This window comes from Panthera tigris, chromosome B2 (genome assembly GCF_018350195.1).
Source record: "Panthera tigris isolate Pti1 chromosome B2, P.tigris_Pti1_mat1.1, whole genome shotgun sequence".
Classification (NCBI taxonomy): Eukaryota; Metazoa; Chordata; class Mammalia; order Carnivora; family Felidae; genus Panthera; species Panthera tigris.
Genome location: NC_056664.1, coordinates 133,668,465 through 133,688,529, shown reverse-complemented (window position 1 = coordinate 133,688,529; position 20,065 = coordinate 133,668,465). Strand labels below are relative to the sequence as shown.

General features: G+C 36.9%; 1 protein-coding gene across 1 annotated transcript in view; it reads right to left on the bottom strand.

Annotated features, from left to right (window-relative positions):
- The window catches only part of TAB2 (TGF-beta activated kinase 1 (MAP3K7) binding protein 2), an 88,493-nt gene that overhangs the window by 64,319 nt on the left and 4,109 nt on the right, over positions 1-20,065 (bottom strand). The gene's annotated exons all lie outside the window — the stretch shown is intronic.

Here is a 20,065-nt window from a genome sequence, read left to right as displayed (position 1 = left end):
CTTTCACGATGGCATATTGTCAGTGAAAAAATTCTGGCAGAGACAGATCTAGGTTCAAATCTTGTGTCAGCATGGCCTTAGACTAAAACTCTCTGCAGAAGTTTCTTTTCTATCAAGTTGGATACCACACCTCACTTTACTAGACTGTCAAGAGAATTAGCTAAAGTACACAAGTGGCTAACAACCTAGCACACAGTAGATAATCAATTTTTCTGCATTACTACAGAGTGAAACACATTTTTTTATTCTAAACATACAGATCTACCTAAGTTTTCATTTTCATATATACTAAAACAACAGTGTGTAACAAGCTTTAGGTTTAAATAACTCAACTGCATCACATCCTAAGAGACACAACTGATTTATCAACATTGATTTCAGAACTACAAAGGAAATGTGTCAGAGAGCTCAATTCTGAGAGCTGATAATGAATACAAATATAACAATTTACATTTAGAACATAAAGGGAATCAGTGGTAAGCAAGGTAAACAATGTAATTCTTCTCCCTCCAAATAAAATAGAAAGTACCTTTGTCAACACATCTCTTGTTAAAAAGTTACAGATCTGGAGTAGTGTACTTTAAAAAGCAAAAAGAATCCACGCATGATATAACTTGGTTTTTAAGTCAGGAAATGCTTTAAGGGCAAAGAAAAGCCTTACATTTGGGCAATAATTTTCCTCTTACTGATAGAACAGCGGGTTCCATACAAAATTACTATTTACTAAATATGGTTCAAAGATCAGATTACACCTTTCCTAGCATTACCAAGTAATACAGCAAGTATCAAAAGTAACAAAGAATTAAAAAAAAAAAAAATCCTTAGTCATTCTATTCACTGCTACAACTTTATTTCAAAATATTTTTTAAAAGTTAACATGGAAAGTGTCTATTCAAAACCCACTTCAACTTACTTAGAGATGATAAAATTAAATTGCCTGTGTATTCCATAGAAGGAAAATAAACAAAAAAAAGCAAAGAAAGTATTTAGGGGTGCCTGGGTGGCTCAGTAGGTTAAGTGTGGGACTTCTGCTCAGGTCATGATCTCAGTTTGTGAGTTCGAGACCTGTGTCGGGCTCTGTGCTGACAGCGCAGGGCCTGGAGCCTGCTTCAGATTCTGTGTCTCCCTCTCTCTCTGCCCCTCCCCCACTTGTGCTCTATCTCTCTCAAAAATAAATAAACATTAAAAAAAATAATTAAAAACAGTATTTAAGAATGAGGATTCCTGGGGTGCCTGGGTGGCTCAGTTGGTTAAGCATCTGACTCTGGATTTCGGCTTAGGCCATGACCTCAGTTTGTGACCTGGAGCCTCGCATCAGGCTTCTCACTGACAGTGTGGAGCCTGCTTGGGATTCTCACTCTCTCCCTCTCTCTGCCCCTCCCCAACTCACACGCACGCTCTCTCTCTCACTCTCTCTCTTGAACGCTCTCTACGTAAACTTTAGGAAAAAAAAAAAAGAATGAGGATTCCCATTCATTAACCCATACAGATGGGCTTTCAGTTTAAAGTCCACCAAGAAAAATATGTATTTTTTAATGTTTATTTTTTTTAAGGAGAGAGAGGCAGAGCATGAGCGGGGGAGGAGCAGAGAGAGAGGGAGACACAGAATCTGAAGCAGGCTCCAGGCTCTGAGCCATCAGCACAGAGCCCCACGCGGGGCTCCAACTCACAAACTGTGAGATCATGACCTGAGCCCAAGTCGGATGCTTAATCGACTGAGCCACCCAGGCGCCCCTGGAAAAATACTTTAAACAGTTAGTTTTCATGTTTGGTATTTTATCACTAGCTATTATAATGAAACCTCATGATTCATAGTAATGTGTAGGTTGATTCTTTTTTTGTCTTTTCCAGATATACAAGATCATCTACAAATAATAAATCTGTCTCCTCCCTTTCAACAATTATTTTGTATTTTGGTCTAATTTTTGCATTGTATTCCAAAGACAATGTTATAGAATAGTAACACTGGCCAGATCTTCCTTGCTTCATGACTTTAAAAAAGGAATTTAGTATTTCACTAAACACTAAAATAGAAATTCTAGTATTTCATGTCTAAAAACAAAATGCAGTCTTGTGGTTGGAGGTATGTAAAATTTTAAATATATTCATTTATCCTGGTTTCACTAAGGATTATTAGAAATAAATGTTGATTTCCCCCTTTTTGGTATCCTTCAAGATACTCATAATCCCCTCTCACCCACTAAACGTGAATGAATTTATCATTACATTTCTAGAGTGAATTCTACTTGGTTACGCTTTATTCTGTTAATGTAATGGTAGTTTCCATTTGGTAGTTTTATTAAGCATTTTTTGCACCAACTTTTGGGAGATTGGTGTGTATTCTTCTTTTATGTTCATATTTTATTATCATGTTATGCTGGCTCTGTACAAAGGACTGGGAAGCTTACTTTTTTTTCTCTACGCTCTGAAATGGTTATCTGGGGCTTAGCGTTCTTCCTTCAACCTATGAACATGTTTGAGTCTTAACCATCTTAAACATACATCCATGTATAAACTCGTGGATGTATTTCCTTACCTTAATTGGTATATATAATATACTGGTATATACAGTATACAATATACTGGAAATACACAAAGTATTTCCTTACCAGTTAAGCCCTGTAACAAGTATGTCTTCACAAAGCTATTAATATGCTACTGTATTCAAGGCACTGAGGAAAGAGAATGAGCTACAGTTTCTGCCTCCTACATCCTCCTAAACAAGTGAGAAACACAAGCATACATACCAAAATCTGCATTAGCAATGTAAGGACTGAACACACTATGCTAGGCCCTCTGTGTCTTACCATTCATGCCTTTTGCCAAACTCCTCTACAGAGTAGTTATACTATGGCTTCAACTTTCTTTTAATCTGCCTACAAGTTTCCTCCCTTGATAATAGTTTTATTCAAATCATCAAATACAATACCCTTTTCAGGATCGTCATCCACCATTTTGCAATAACTTAATTCCATAGTATATTTAAGTTTTCTTGAGTACTTTCTAATTCATCGTATCATTTGATCCTCATGAAAAACCAGTGAGGAAGCCTAGGTAGCTATTATTCTCATTTTGCAAGGTTTAGAAAATTGAGTAATTTACTAATCAAAACCTCAATCAGTGGCAGATTTAGGGCCAGAAATGTATCCGTGGCTTTCTAACTCCAGGCACAGGGTTCCTGCCTCTATGTTTTTGTTTTTTGTTTTAATTTGAGAGAGGGAGGGAGGGAGGGAGGGAGGGAGAGAGAGAGAGAGAGAGAGAAAGAGAGAATGGGGGAGAAGGGCAGAGGGAGAGAAAGAATCTTAAGCAGCCTCCACACTCAGCATGGAGGCTGACGTGGGGCTTGATCCCATGACACTGGGATCATGACCAGAGCCGAAATCAAGGGTCAGACACTCAACCCACTGAGCCACCCAGAGACCCCCTTTCCTCTATATTCTATTAAGTTGACCGACTGATTACTAATTTGAATGATTACTAATCACTCTTTTCTTGAAAATTTTTCTGCTCAATAGCGTACACATTCTTCATTTTTCTAGGATCGTTATTTCTGTGCTTCTGGCTTGTCAAAACCATGTGGTGCAGAGTTTTGACACTCGTCCTTGCACGTCTTCCTCAGGCACCTTTTCTGCACTGTTTCCAGCATAATCGAAGGAGAATCTCCTTTAAGGTGTAGTTCAGTCCTTCTCTTCTACTGGATGAAATCTAAACATTCACAGCCTTAGAGTCTGATACTGAAAGGACGCTTATATATACTCTAGTCTGATGTCCTTACTAAATTGAAAACGTCAAGTTTGTATTATACAAGTCAGTGGGAGAATCTGAATAAAGGTTTAAGACAAAATTTGCCTTCTTAAACTATACGTAAAGTAAATGCATATATGTATGTACAGTAGATACAGCTAAGTAATTAAATTTTAAGAGTAATTATCGGACCTTATTTCATTTTTGCTAAAGACTTGTCTGTCCTTATTTCTATTTCTATTAAAGACTTGTCTGCTCCTATTTCTAAGAGATGTTATTTACGTGACAATATTAATAGGAGTTCATTTATCAAAGTAGATTAAAAAAAATCACAGAATAGCAATAAAGTTGAAACCTACTCAATTCTACATATTCATGAATTATCCATACTCTGGATTTTTATGTTTAAAATTTGTCTAAATGTACAGAATTTGAAGTTGGTCAGTTTTTTTTTTTATATTTATTTACTTAGAGAGCGAGAGCGCGCGCGAGCGTGAGTGGGGGAGGGAGAGGGAGAGAATCCCGCGCAGGCTCTGCGCGGTCAGCACAGAGCCCAGCGTGGGGCTCGATCTCACGAATCCTGAGATGATGACCTGAACTGAAGTCCAGAGTGGGACACTTAGCCAACTGAGCCACCCAGGCGCCCCTCCCTCCAGATTTTTAAGGTGAACTGGGAATCAAAATCATACCGCTAGCTGTGCTAACGCTTCCCACCCACATGCAGTCAGGACCTGGACTACAAGGCAGAGAGGCAGGAGACTGCTTGCTGTAAAGCATTTAGAACAGTGCCGGCCTGCCGTAAGCATTCAAAGTGCGTCAGCCACCACGCGGCAGCTGCAACTGCCATTTCCGTACGTGTTCACATCATTACAAATATGGCCACGTTAATGGCTCAGCCACACAAAGAATCCCGTCATGGTATAAGTACCTCACTCTACTCCTTTTCGGTCTGTTTTCCAGGTTTTGTCCCAGTTGAGCAGGGCCACAATTTTTATGCTCCAGGAACAACACCTTTCAACCACTCTCAAACCCTAAGTACTTTAATGTCTCAACATCAGAGACTGTGAGTTCTGAAAATTAAGAGCTTATTTTATTTGATTTTTAATTTTTTAAAATGTAATTTATTGTCAAGTTAGCTAATACAATGTATATAGTGTGTTAAGAGCTTATTTTAAAAGGAAACTGTACATTCCACTTGTAAACTTTCAAGCTCATTCTACCAATATGGAACACTTGAAAAATAAAAGGGAAGTAAGCTTAAATTTAAAATCCTGCCCAAACTTGCTTCCCTCCTCAGCTTCCCATTTTTATCAGAAGTAGTAATTCTCTTTTTAGCCTGAAAACTGAAGTCACCTAAACGCTTCTCTTGCCTTTCTTTACCTCTCTTTCAAATTTCATCCATTTCATAATCAGTATTCCTCAAAACACAACTCCTAAGACTCTCTTCACTGCATGTTATAATCAATACAGTTTACAATTACTTCCATAGTTCTGAAATCTGAAAGTACTTAAAAGATTTTTTCCATGACTCTTCATGTCAAAACTCCTCTGCACAGGGTGCCTGACTGGCTCAGTCGGGAGAGCATGTGACTCTTGATGTCGGGGTTGTAAGTTCAAGTCCCACATTGGGTGTAGAGATTACATAAAAATAAATCTTAAGAAAAAAAACCCTCATCTGGTAGTGGCAAAAATTTGCTTTGAACTGACTTACTGACTTAAGGCTATTTATAGGCTTAGTTAGCCTACTGTGACTATTTCCATGCTTCACTGCAGAAATAATTAGGGTTTAATAACTGGGTGATGCCTCAGACCTTGTTGGGGGCATTACATAATATACAATATAAATGTCACGTTTCCTTTCTAAAATTCAAAGAATTTTGAATTCTAAAACACAAAGCTGGCCTCGGGTTACAGATCAAGCACTGTGAACCTGTAGAGTATTATTCCAGGAATCCTAATTTAGGCACTCTCTTCTTAACTTTCTGGTACTTTCCCCTACACCACTGCATGCATTTCGGCCACCATGATTACCACCAACCCCTTTAAAGTTCTTTCTTAATACCTCCTGGCAATGCCAATTCTAGCCCACCCCTACCGCTACCCATACTATCCCAATCATCCAGCATCTAACTGACCAGACCCACAGCTTACCTCCCTGACACCAAAGTCTTCCCGCTTGACCCAGTGTAGTACAGCAGATTAAGAAATGCTCCTACCTAACCACTTTAAATATTTCATTCCTTTGCACAAAAACTTAACAAACTGGAACAGATACACGGTAAGAGGGTAAGGATAAAGACTGTGGGATTATACAAGTTTTGGTTGCCTTGTAAACTTACGTTTATCTATAGTTGTAAAATAAAGAACTCCCTCTTTTTAAAACTTAATGAAAATTAAAAATTCTTCTAAGTTAACTTGTATTTATTCTGTAATTAAAAACAAAAGAAAAATTCATTAGGTTCCTCCTCTACTATTCACTTCAACTAAAACTCTTTGGTGGGGTTCTCAAGGCCTTTTCTTGTTTGGTTTCACTAGATCTGGTGCCATTGACCCCTTTGGCAGTCTGAAGAAAGCTACAAATATCCTCTCAGCATAGTTTGAAATGCATAAAATACAATACATAGGATTACAAAGAAAGCCAATTTCACTAAAGTGTAATTATTTTTTAAAATATGGATGGTTTTAAATGCATAAGTGATTACAAAGAAAACCAATTATATTGAAAGTTACCAAGTATTTTTTTAAAACCTGTATTGGTGATGCATATAGATATATATAGATACAGATATAGATATAGATATATATGCTTCTTTATTAACACTCAACAAAATAAAATCTAGAAGTCTAATAACCATAATTTTTTATTAACCTATGTAAATTATATTCAGAGATATCAACAACTGTAAAGTAATATGAAAATCCCTGTGCTTTTACTATTAGTAATAAAGTCATAGGCACTGCTTTACTGCTTAGAATCACAGTACAGATCTTCCTTGAGTTATGATGGGGTTACGTGCCAACAAACCCACTGTAAATTGAAAATACCGTTAGTCAAAAATGCACTGAATACACCTAACCCACCAACCATCACAGGTTAGTCCAGACTACCATGAATGTGCTCAGAACACTTACACCTCACTTGGGCAAAATCATCTAACACAAAGACTACTATATAATAAAGTGCTGACTAGCTCATGTAATCTATTGACTACTGTACTGAAAGTGACAAACAGAATGGCCGTGCGGGTGCAGAATGGTTGTAAGTGTACCGGTCACTCACCCTCGTGATTGTGTGGCTGACTGGGGCAGCGGCTCCCTGACACTGCCCAGCATAGAGAGTCCAGCACTGGGAATCGCTAGCCAAGGAAAAGATCTAAATTCAAACTCTGAAGTGAGATTTCTATTCAATGTGTATCTCTTTTTCAGAAAGTTGAAAAATCATTAAGTTGAACCACTGTAAATACGGGACTGTCAGAAGAAACTGCTAAATTGCAGGTACAGATTTCTGTTAGTGAAAACATAAAGATGTGGAGTTTTTTTCTCATCTAAGTGCAGGGATCCCTCTAAATTCTATCCTCAGACCTCTTCGGTTTCACGGAACCTAGAGTAAAACTCTACTAAATCCACCTACCTTTATTTCCCACTCGTCCTCACACCCGTAGGAATCCAGTCGGGCTTGTCTGAACATGTTTAACCCAGTTTTCCTTCCTGATTACGCTACTGCCTTGGCTTAGAATGTCATTTCTCCATCTCGATGCTTATCAAACTCTGACTTACTCTTCAAAACCAATTCGTTTCATCTCCTTCTTGAATTCTTTTGCTACTGCTTCAACCCACATGGATCTCTCTATTCTTAGAACTCCCACTGTACCTGTAGGTCAGTGCTTCATGATCTAACAATTAATCAGTCTTCTAGTTTCATTTGTGTGTCTCTTCATCTAGGTTATAAGATCCCTGGGGACATGGGCTATATCCTTGTAAATAAGACACTGCTTACATATAATATAGACAAACAGAATGTAATTGGTAAGGAAACTTCTCATTAAATGAAGTATTAGAAAATCATTTGACAACTTTAAGTATATAAGGAGATACATCATGAAGGCGAAAAATTCCACGAAGCAACTAAAAGACAATATAAATTAAATAGTTCGCCTCAGTCAGAACCTAGATACTCCTATTATATTAAAAACTTAGAAGCTTATTTACTAGGTAGTACTGAATCCCAAGTAATAAATCAGGAAAGCAGTGCTAATGTAGACATAAAACAATGATTTATTCCATGAATATTTGCTAATAAGCACCTACTGCATGCCAGACACTATTCCAGATCCCATGGATTCAATGGTAAAAAAACAAAATATCTCACACAGGAATTTACTGTTAGAGCTTGGACTAGAACCTAGGGTTTCTGACTCTTCATTCCAAAGCTCTGGGAACAAGAAGCCATTTCTATCTTCCAGAACAGGTTAAGTGTGGAGCAAGGGGAATGTTCCCTATTTCAGAAGGGAGTACATCATATAAAAACATTATAAAGAAACATACTTGTAGCTACTAAATACATGTATACATACACACACACACACACACACACAAGTAAAACCTACATAGTGTATATATATTGTAAAAATCTCTATACACAAAATCTATAAAAAAAAACATTTTGGGATAAATTTCAATTCTCTTATGTAGCATATTTATAACCAATGAAACTAGATGAAGTGTTACACTACTCATTGATTAATGTTTTAATCACAAACACCTTACATAAAGTTTTGTTTTTTCTTCAAAGAGCTCTACCAAGTTGCCTCATTTATTTCAAGAAATATAAAAACTTATGTATCAATATCCCAGAGATGGGGTGGGGTGAGGTGGTAGGAGCGATGGTGGTAAATATTATTCTAAGTAATCTTTCTCATTGGAAGAAGAGGAGGATAATGGGAATGTGGGTAGGAAACAAAGATGGTTTCCATACAACACAATTTCTACTGCTGATTATAACCAAATAGAAATGACTTTTCCTAAAGGGAAGTTCTTAGACCAACAGCACTGGAATTCAGAGTGAATGAGGGGGAAGACTGGGGGGTGGCGGGGCAGGGAAACTGGAACAAGTAAAACTAAATAGCCTGACGATGCTATGCTAGGAACCCAAGTTCTCTGTCTAAAACTTATCTGTCTCCCACGCAGTAATTGCCTCTCCAAGACAGGCAATAGGTTTTCTAGAATTACACAGTACTGAGTTTTAGGAGAAGGTAGTGACAATGACCCAGGGAATTACAGAAAAGGTGCTAAGCAGGAAAAGAGGAGACTTAAAGACCAAGAATTTACAACAAAAGAGTCAAAGTTAGATACAACTCAGAAAAGAGTGGGGTCAAGAAAGCCAAATGAAAAGAAGCATAACGATAATTATTATAAAGTTTTAAGTTTATTATTTTGGTAATAATTTTATAGCTATGTTATAATTGAAAAAGTTTTCTATAAACCTCTAACACTTATTAAGCATTTATCACATCAACAATTTCAGAGAAAGATTCTTCCTATAAACTTTATTAATTTGTTATGGACTAATGGGACATATATGTACATGTAGATACATACATACGTACATATATACATACACATACATGTACAAACACACTATGGATTTAGAGATAAAATACCATGGTTGCAAAAATAACTGTTCTCAGGGCGCTTAAATCTGCATTGGAACAGTAAAGGCTCAGGGTATATTTGTCTTGTAAAGCTCAAAGGAACAAGAGTATATGAAAATGCTTTTAAAAGTATAATTATTACTGAAGAGAAACGTGGCCTATAACTGTACCATCTACTTGGAAATGGGGAGAAGGACTAGGTAATAAGCGTGCACATGAAAATCCTATGAGGCATGTAACTAACTGTGGGCTAAACTCTAAGCTCAGCTTCCTATCTGTAAAGCATATGCCATTCAATACAAGTCTGGGCCAAAGTTGAGATGATTTTGCATAAATCCATTACCACTAGGACAAAAAGAACAGATAACAAAAGGCAAAATGTGTGTCTCACTGACTTTGGGTTAGTAATGTTGCTATGCGCATTCTGTCGGAGTATAATGTTCATTGAAAGCATCAACTGAAAATGTAGTACTTGGAAGAGACATATGACCATAACCCACACTCTGGAATCTCAAAAACTCATTTGCTTTCAAAAGCAAGGTTATTAGCTTTAAACTTTAGTAGTAGGTGTTCATGCATTCATTCACAAATACGTACAGAGAGCTTAAGTGCCAAGGCATTGTACTAATGCTGTAAAACCTGACATTTAGTGGGAGAAACTGAAAAGTAAACAGAATATTGTAACACAATTTGGTAAATTGCACAACAGAGGAACTAAAAGTGCTAGAGACACATAACTTTCTTTATCAGTAAGAAAATATTATATTAGAGGGGCGCCTGGGTGGCTCAGTAGGTTGAGCGACCAACTTTGGCTCAGGTCATGATCTTGCTGTTCGTGAGTTTGAGCCCCGCCATCGGGCTCTGTGCTGACACCCTGGAGCCTGGAGCCTGCTTCAGATTTTGTGTCTCCCTCTCTCTCTCTCTGCCCCTCCCCTGCTAGCACTCTGTCTCTCTCTCCCTCTAAAGTAAATAAATATTTAAAAAACATTTTTAAGTATAAAAAAAGAAAATATTATTAGAGTTAATCAGTTATAAAAAAAGATTGTGGCATTTAAAAAATATTTTCTGAAACACTTTTATATGAAGTAAACATATCTGAATGGAACTCAGATCTGTCTTTTCACCAATTCTGTAAATTGAGGCTCACCCTCTCCCTTTACCGATTTAATTTTGGACCTAAGTCAGAAATCGAAGTCTTTTCCTTGCTAGCTATTTTGCACTTCTGTTTTTAATTTTTGTTTTTGATTTGTCTCCCTGGATGTCCTGTTTTACCTACAAAAGAAATCCTGCCACAGAAAGCCTATCAGGAATCTAAATAGTGTCAAACCCTGTTCACAATACACACAGAAATACTTCCTTTTATAAAGGTTTAGGACAAACCTCTGAAAATAAGTAAGACACACTACTATTACAGTCATCTGCCTATCAAAAAGCATGGCTAAATACAGTATTATAGGGAATATATATCCCCCCCCCATCACATAATTTCTGGTGCACGTCACGTAATGTCAGATACACAGCAGTCTGGTGATAAACAGAACCAATCCAAATTTAAACAAAGTTCTTCACGTGGTAAGAGAATACGGCATTTTGCTAACAGATAGATAAACTTAGATAACAGTCCAGTAAAAAGGTGGTAGGTATAGTTTTTAATAAATATTACTATAATTTCTCATATGTCAACTCCATTGATAATTCTCAAATTTCTAGTCTGAATCTCTTGCTAGAATTCTATTTTGTATACCCAATCACCTACTTGTTATCTCCAGTTACAAGTCTAATAGGCCTTTCAAAGTTAACATGTACAAAACAAACTCTTGATTGCCTAGCGCAAACTGGCTAGACATCACTGTCTTCTCCCACTCAGTAAACAGCAACTCCATACTTCCAATTGCTTGGGCCAAAAATCTTAGGAGTCACCCCTGACTTCTCTTTTATGCCTCAGATCCAATTCATCAGCAATTCCTGCCCACACAAGGTTTGAAACATGTCCAAAATCTGACCTCTTCTCACCCTTCCTAGTCCAAGTTACTATCCTCTTTCATTCGGATTACGGCAAAAATTTCCAATATGGTTTCCCTGCTTATATCTTGGCCCCGCTCCCATAGTTTATTCCACACAGCAGCCACAGTAAATCTTTAAAAAGGAAAGTTACCATTAGTTAACAGTTTAATGAAGAAAAACCATGACCTATTAATTGATGTAGAAAAAGCACTTGATAAAATTCAATACCTGGTCATAATAAAAATTCTTAAACTAGAAACAGAAAGGGGCTTTTTCTCAATCTGATAAACAGCATCTACACAAACTTTCAGCTAACATATACCAAATGGTGAAAGACTGAATGCATTACCCTTAAGATCAGGAGCAAGACAACCTTGTCTGATCTCACCACTCCTACTAAACATAATACTGGAAATACTAGCCAGAGCATCAAGGCAAGAAAAGCAAATAAAAGGCATACAGATTGGAAAGGAAGAAATAAAACTGTCTATATTCACAGACACATTAGAAAACCCAATGGAATCTGCAAAAAAAAAAAAAAAAAAAAAAAAAGACACCTAGAATATTTAGCTTACTGAGGTCAAAGGATACGGGGTCAACTAACAGAAATCAATCATACTGCTAAAAACTAACAATGAACAACTAGAAACCAAAATTAAAAACATAATGTTATTTATAATTGCTCCAAAAAATGTACCTAGGTAGAAGTCTAACAAAACATGGACAAGGTTTGAGTATTGGAAACTACATAATGCTGATGAAAGAAATCAAAGACTACCTAAATGTATGGAGAGAAATGCTGTGTTCATAGATTGAAAGACTCAAAATAAAAATGCAAATTTTCCTCAAATTAATCTACACATTTAATGGAGTTCCTAGCAAAATCCAGGATTTTTTGCAGGATTTTTGTAAAATTTTATGAATTTTACATGGAAAGGAACTGGAACACCTACAAAAAATTCTGAAAAAAGGAGAATTAAACTGGAGGAACTTCGATACCTGATTTTAAGACATACTGTATATAGCTGCAGTAATCAAGATAGTTACTTGTGGAGAAACAGACACAAAGATCAATGGAACAGAATAGGGAATCCAGAAATAGACCCTCACAAGTACAACCAACTGATTTTTGACAAAGGTACAAAAGCAATTCAATGGAGGAAGGATAATTTTCAACAAAGGGTGTTGGAACAGACTGGTGAATATCCATAGACAAAAATGAATCTAAATCTAAACTTCATATCTTAAATAAAAATTAAGTCAAAATGGATCATAGATCTATATATTCAAGATGTAAAACTTCTAGAAAACTTTTAGAAGAAAATTTGGGATCTAAAGTTAAGCAATGAGTTCTTAGACTTGACAACAAAGGCACAATCCACAAAAGGAAAAAAAAATGGATAAATTAGACTTCATTGAAATTATTTTTTTCTTGCTCTGCAAAGGCCCATTAAGAAGATAAAAAGATAAGCCACAGACCAGGAGAAAATATTTACAAATCACATACTTGACAAAGCATTTGTATCCAGAATATTTGAAGAACTCACTAGGGTAAAAAAGAAGAGAACAAAAAAATCCCATTGAAATATGAGCAAAAGACTTGAACAGATACTTTACCACAGAGGATATACAGAGAGCAAAGCACATGAAAATATGTTCAACATAATTAACCATTAAAGAGATGCAAATGGACGCTTTAATGAGATGTTACTCTAAACCTATTAGAATTTCTGAAATAAAAAAATACAGTACCAAATGCTGGTAAGGGTGTGGAGAAATTGATGTCTCATACATTGCTGGTAGGAATGTAAAATAGGGCAGCCACTCTGGAGAAGTGGCACCTTCTTAAAAAGGTAAACATATATTTATCACACAACCCACCAAAAGCACTCCCGAGGACTGACCCCAGAGAAATAACAATGTATTTTCACACACACACAAACTGTACAATTTTTATAAACTAGAAACTCATAAGTCTATCAGTCCATGGTTGAACAACTTGTGATACATCCATACAATGGTATAGTTCTTTGGTGTTAAAATAGAATCAACTATTCATACACTCGTTAACTTAGATGGATCAAGGGCATAATGCTGAGTAAAAAAAAAAAAACAACCAAAAACCAGTCTCAAAAGATAACATAATGGATGATTCTATTTACATAACCCTCTTGAAGCACTAAATTATAGCGATAAAGAACACGTGGTTGCCAGGGGTTAAGGTCGGGGGAAAGGTGTGACTATATAAGGGTAACACAAAGAGGTTTTTTTGTGGTGACAGAAGAGTCCTAGTTCTGTATCCTGACTGTGATGGTTACACGAATCTTACATATGATAAATGATAGAGTCATATATATACAGCTGCAAACAAATAGACATGTTCTAAGAAGGGAGAAAAAAAGCACATAGATCATGCGTAAAAACTCTTTAGGGCTTCCTATCACATCCTGAATAAAATCTAAAGTCCTTCCTACAATCTAAAGACGCTATGAGGAATACATACTTGAATCTCATCTACCCTTCCCCTCGCTCTCAGCTCCAACTAGTGTGGCCTTCCTGCTCTTGGAATATGGCAAGCACTCCCCCCCTCCCCCCCAAACGCCTCTGCACTTGCTATTGCCTCTATTCGGACAGCTCTTTCCCTTTATCACTTCATCAGGTACCTACTCAAATGTCATTTAATTAGAGAATTCTTCTCTGCCTCCCCGCAATAAAGCAATGTGTTGCTTCTCTTTTCTCTCCATAGGAACCTTGAAAACAACAAAAAGAACTCAGATATATTCCTCACTTGTTACTGCCCTGGTATGTCTTACATCGGTAAATGGCAGGCACTACACTATATACCCAGGTACTCAAACCAGGCCATGTGTGATCATTATGACATTGTTTTACTTCACACTCGGTATTCGCTTCTCAAATTCATTTCCTACTCTGCTCTTTAATCCCTGACTTAATTCATTAATTCAGTTCCTTATCCAAATACATGGTTATAAGGCCTGCCCCTGCCTTCCAAGCCTAGCTCTTTTCTATTTTTTTAAATTGATTTTTGAGAGAGAGATCACTAGTGGGGGAGGTACACAAAGAGGGGGACAGAAGAGCCGAAGCGGGCTATGCACTGAGAGCAGCAAGCCCGATGCAGGGCTCGAACTCACGAACCTAGAGATCATGACCTGAGCCAAAGTTGGACGCTCAGCCAACTGAGCCACCCAGGTACCACGTCCTCCACCTTCCCAAGCCTGGCTCTTTTCTAAATATTCTCTACACTGCAGCCAGAAATACCTTTTTAAGGATGTTAATTTAAGCACTTGCCTTCCATCATTTATAGAATGAAGGCAAATCTACCTTACAGAGCAGGCAGTATCTTCATGTCCTGTCTTCTAATTTTCCACCTCACTTCCAGTAACCCCTCACTAGTGCCTACACACAGTGAAACTACTCATAGTTACTGAATATGTATGGACTTTCCTGTTTTCACCCTTTACACATGTTGTTTTCTCTGAAATAGCCTCTCTCCTCCCAGCTTGTACTCCTTGTCTGACATACGCTTAGATTAAGCTTCACCTTTCCTATGACGATTTCCCTCTCCTATTCCTTTCTCACTCACTGAGTCAGATGCTCACTCCTAGAGACTCCTAATCTATAACTCTCTCATTGCACGTGTTACAGAATAGCATACTAGTTTGTATACATGTCTCTCGAAGGCAAGAACTGTATCTTAGTCCTCTTTCCGTCCCCCTCACCTAGGAAAGTACCTAGCACATGGCAGAAACTCAAAACTACTCCAAAACTATTGGATAAGTGAATTAGATTAACTAATCAAGAATGCAGAGATGAAGCATAATGGAAGAATCAGGCAAGATTCCTTGGGTTTTACACAGGTGTGCAAAGGCTGTGGAGTTTCTTTCTAGTCTTCCTATCACGTGACAGCCTAGAAAAGTTGAAGTACTAGTCCTGTAGTTTGGTTCAGGTGAAGATCACCCGTTCAATCTTCCCATGAACCAGCACTCCCGAAAGAGCACTCCCTGTTCCACTCGCACACATACAGGAACGGCTCTGAACAGTAATCCTGTCAATTTACGCCGTTGTTCGTGAGGGGAAGATGTGAAAAGAATGAGGATGTCTCACTCGGGCCAGCCAATCACTTCGCCTAGAAAAATCCTGAAAAAGAAAAAGAGAAGAGAAGAAAAAAGAAAAGGCAAGCTGGCAAGCCCAACCAACATGTCAACACATTTTCCTATGTAAAAAAGCGTAATTGTCCATGTGGAAATGAAAGGGTTTTTTTGAAACTCCAATTTCCACGTTTATTTTTCCATTTCCTTAGAAAATCATCATAAAGTGGACATCAGTACTTAGTCAAGTACCATTCGGGTACATGCTAGCTACAAGGTAAACTGCAAGTTACTCTCAATGCAAATATACGGTACCTGTATTTCCACCAACTTTTGTTTGACGATGGTTATCTTAGGTATCGCCTAAGTACTTGTTCTCTTCAATCCTAGCAACTACTTGACTTCAATGCCTACACACATCTGCTTCAGTTCCAAAGAGTAAATGTCCGTGTTTATCAGGTCACTAATTGCCTTTTAAAAACTAGCCAAGCAACTATACATACAAAGTGCTCAATGAATTAAAGTGGAACATACACAGTGTTCTGAATTCCTGTCAAAAAAACAAGTTTTTGTTTTTGTTTTTCTTTTGCCTATATTGCTATCTTCTCCACAATTATTTTCTAGGGATGACTCAGTACCAATAAAAACCTATGATCAGGAAATGCTGGTATAAAAGACAGGATAGTTCAGATAGTCAAGAATATGGAAGCCAGTATCTATCTTTATCTTATTTTATACCATAGATTTGAATGTTATAAATTTTTTAATGTTTATTTACTGGAGAGTGTGTGTGTGAGAGAGAGAGAGAGAGAGAGAGAGAGAGAAATGGGGAGGGGCAGAGAGAGAGGGAGACACAGAATCCAGAGCAGGCTCCAGGCTCTGAACTGTCAGCACACGCTCTCTCTCTCAAAAATGAATAAACATTGGGGCGCCTGGGTGGCTCAGTCGGTTAAGCCGCCGACTTCGGCTCAGGTCATGATCTCGAGGTCCGTGAGTTCAAGCCCCGCATCAGGCTCTGTACTGACAGCTCAGAGCCTGGAGCCTGTTTCAGATTCTGTGTCTCCCTCTCTCTGACCCTCCCCCATTCATGCTCTGTCTCTCTCTGTCTCAAAAATAAATAAACGTTAAAAAAAAAATTAAAAAAAAATGAATAAACATTAAATAAATAAATAAATAAACAAAGGGAGGCTTCTTCAATTTAAATTCTTATGCAACTGATTATTGATTTGCTACATGTAAGATGAACTCTGTTGCAAAGGGCAAAAAAGCAAAATTTGTTGGCCTAATTATTACTAGCATTAAGTGATCCATCTAAACAATTTTGAAAACATAATTTTCAAAATAATAGTATTTGAGGAAAATAAAAATGGAACCTTTGTGTCTATAAATAATCCTATGCACTACACATGACTTTGCTAAAAGAAAAACTATTTAGCTATAGAAAGGACACTGGAAAGACCAACACAGATCTCATAATCCTCTCTGCAACAATGTTATTTATTCGATGATAAATGGTTAGATCTCCACTATCCTTTGTGCTTCTAGGTTCACACCACAGACCTCACAAAAACTGCACGTTTAGACAAAGAGTATTTATTACCTCTAGAGCTACTACCAAATGTTCTAAACATACTTATTAAAGTGCAGGCAATTATTGATGGATTGATTGATTGATTGGTACATACTGCTTAACAGTAACCATAGCAATTGGACTTACAGTTCAGTAACAGGTTATTTGTATTGCTGCAATACCAGGAAAAGTTCTGAGGTTTACTGGATGATCAATAAACAAATGGTATTGTTGGGGCACCTGGGTGGCTCAGTCGGTTAAGCGTCTGACTTCGGCTCAGGTCATGATGTCACTGTCTGTGAGTTCGAGCCCCACGTCAGGCTCTGTGCTGACTGCTCAGAGCCTGGAGCCTGTTTCAGATTCTGTGTCTCTCTCTCTGACCCTCCCCCGTTCATGCTCTGTCTCTCTCTGTCTCAAAAATAAATAAACGTTAAAAAAAAAATTAAAAAAAAAAAAAACAAATGGTATTGTTAATATGTTAAAATATTACTTATGCAAATAGAACTGAATACTAATTAGTAGAGCAAAATATTCTACAACAATCACATCAGTTCTTTCAGTAGATTAAAATAAAAAACTTTTAGGAAAAAAAAAAATCAAAGCATCCAGTAATAAACGTTGGGAAACTCAGCACTATATCCGTTTAGAATGTGAAATACAGACACAGAAGAGTATTATCGAAATAACTAAAAAAAACATTGACTAGGAATTTAAAACAGAAAAGGTACAAAGATCATTCTATATAAAGTAACACAAGATTTTTTTTAGGTAGCACAAGTTTCATAGTATTATATTTAACCTCATATTTAAGGTGTTTTCAAATATGACCCATGTCAATTTTCTAATGCTTTTCATTAAAAAGAACTTAATTATGAGTCTGGACTACTTTCAAATGAAAAATGTAGGCTTTTTCATAGGAATGGGTAAGGAAAATACAAAGAAGTTACACATTTATTTTGTAATGAAAAAATAACAGTGATGTTTGTTTATTTCATCCTTGGTCTAAAGAGGAACAGTAAATTAAACTGTATAGAAATTACTCCCTTTTCATACTATTTATTGAAAACAATAAAGGGAGTAAGTACCCTGAAGGAAAACCCTAACAAAGCAAAATTCCAAAAGTAAAATTATTATTTCTAATTATAAGCTAGATGTCTAATGTAAGTACAAGAATTTGCCTTGTTCTATTTTAAAGATTAATACCTCAAAAAATTAAACTGACTAAATAGAAATTGCTCAATATGAAGCTAACAAAGTTAGAGGGAAGAAAAGCTGTCTTGAAAAGCACAGGATATCATAGGATATATTTTACATTTTGACTATTTATCGATGTCTACTAGGTTCCATGTCTGTATATAAGTAATATAAGAAATACAGATAATGTGATTAAAACTCCCATGCAAGTTAAGTATTAGTGTACATACTTATTTTTCTAAAAAAAAGTCCTAGGCTCAAAAAGTCTGAGCAATTAATCTAAGGCCACATACTAATAGCAATACAACTTGGGAGCTGAACTAGGGCTCATGTGACCTTAAAGCCCAGGTCTCTTACTAAACCTCGCTGAACCTCACCATGGTAAAAGCTAAGATAATTAGCTAAAGGGGGTGGAGGTTGACAAGCTGACCAGTTAAGAGAGATCAACTCAAGTCAAAAGTAATAGTTTCTTCAGTTGCAGACAGAATCAAAACTAAGTAAACTCCCTTCGGCTCCTATCTCCCCAGTTGATATCAGAATTAGTTTTTGTTGATTTATCTGACTAAGCACTTGCCTAGTGTGAGAACCAGGTTCTGTAAGGTCAAGTTGCTGATTTCAAGTTTTAGTCTGTCTTGGCAAGTATTTTCTCTCATTGATAGGGAATGGAAAACCATTGCACTGAACTGCCATTGGCTCTGTAGGGTTGACGCAGGCGGTCATCTCTGGCCTGGCCAGCTGGCAGGCTGACAAGAAGCAACCTGTGACATGCTCAGTTTTGCTAACACTGAAAAGGTGACCATTAAGGTAGGCCAAAAGAAATTTTCCTAAATATAAATGTTAAGAGTAAACCTGTAAGGTAACACTCAAAATAACTGAATATTATGTAACAATTCAGATAGAGGTACAGTTAATAAACCAGGGAGAATTTACTAATTTACTAATTAAAATTTACTAATCAAAATTTACTAATTTAGAATTTACTAATCAAAAAGGACTCTGTCACATAGTTTTTTGGGGAGGGGGCAATAATTTGCTCATTCTCCCAAAACGTGTCTTCTGCACCAAGTAAGCAGGCAAGTTAAACGGTCAGAGTTACCTCCAGAAATGTTTAAGACTTTGGTGGTAGCACTAACCCCCGTAATAGATCTAGGAATGTGACACTGCTTTGAATTGTTTTCGTAGGACTGGCTGAGGGTACTGGTTGCAGGGGTCACTCGCTTTAATGGATTAATTCTTTTGAATAATTTATTAATAACTACCAGTATTCATGTATTTCCACCAAAATCCTTGTTAAATTCTACATTACTCTTGCTTCTCTCCTGTCTTTCTCTGCAGGACCTTCCCAACCTCTATTTTTTGGCTTCTGTGACTTATACTAGGACTGTTTTTGTTTTTAAGTGAAACAAGAATGTCATTTTCTTTAACAACGCAATTAAAATACTACAAATTCTTACAATGCCCTCGTCTATGTTCTACCTGTTTGTGGATAAATCAGACTTTCTCTCTGAAGCCACTCACACTGACACACTGTAGAAGTATCCCTTTTCAGTGGCAGGTTATTACAGTTCAAAACAAGCCAACAAACAAAAACCACAAGAATATCAAAATACTCAATTGTATGTATTTCTATCTCATTTCTAAAACAGTACTGTAACATACCAAATTTGAATATAAAGCAATGAGGAGCAGTTTTTAAAAAGCCAAGAAACAGTTTGTGTAAATGACTAAATGTCTTAGAAGTTGAAAAACTCTTTAAGTTTTAAGAAAGGTAAAATTACTATTCATTAGGCAGA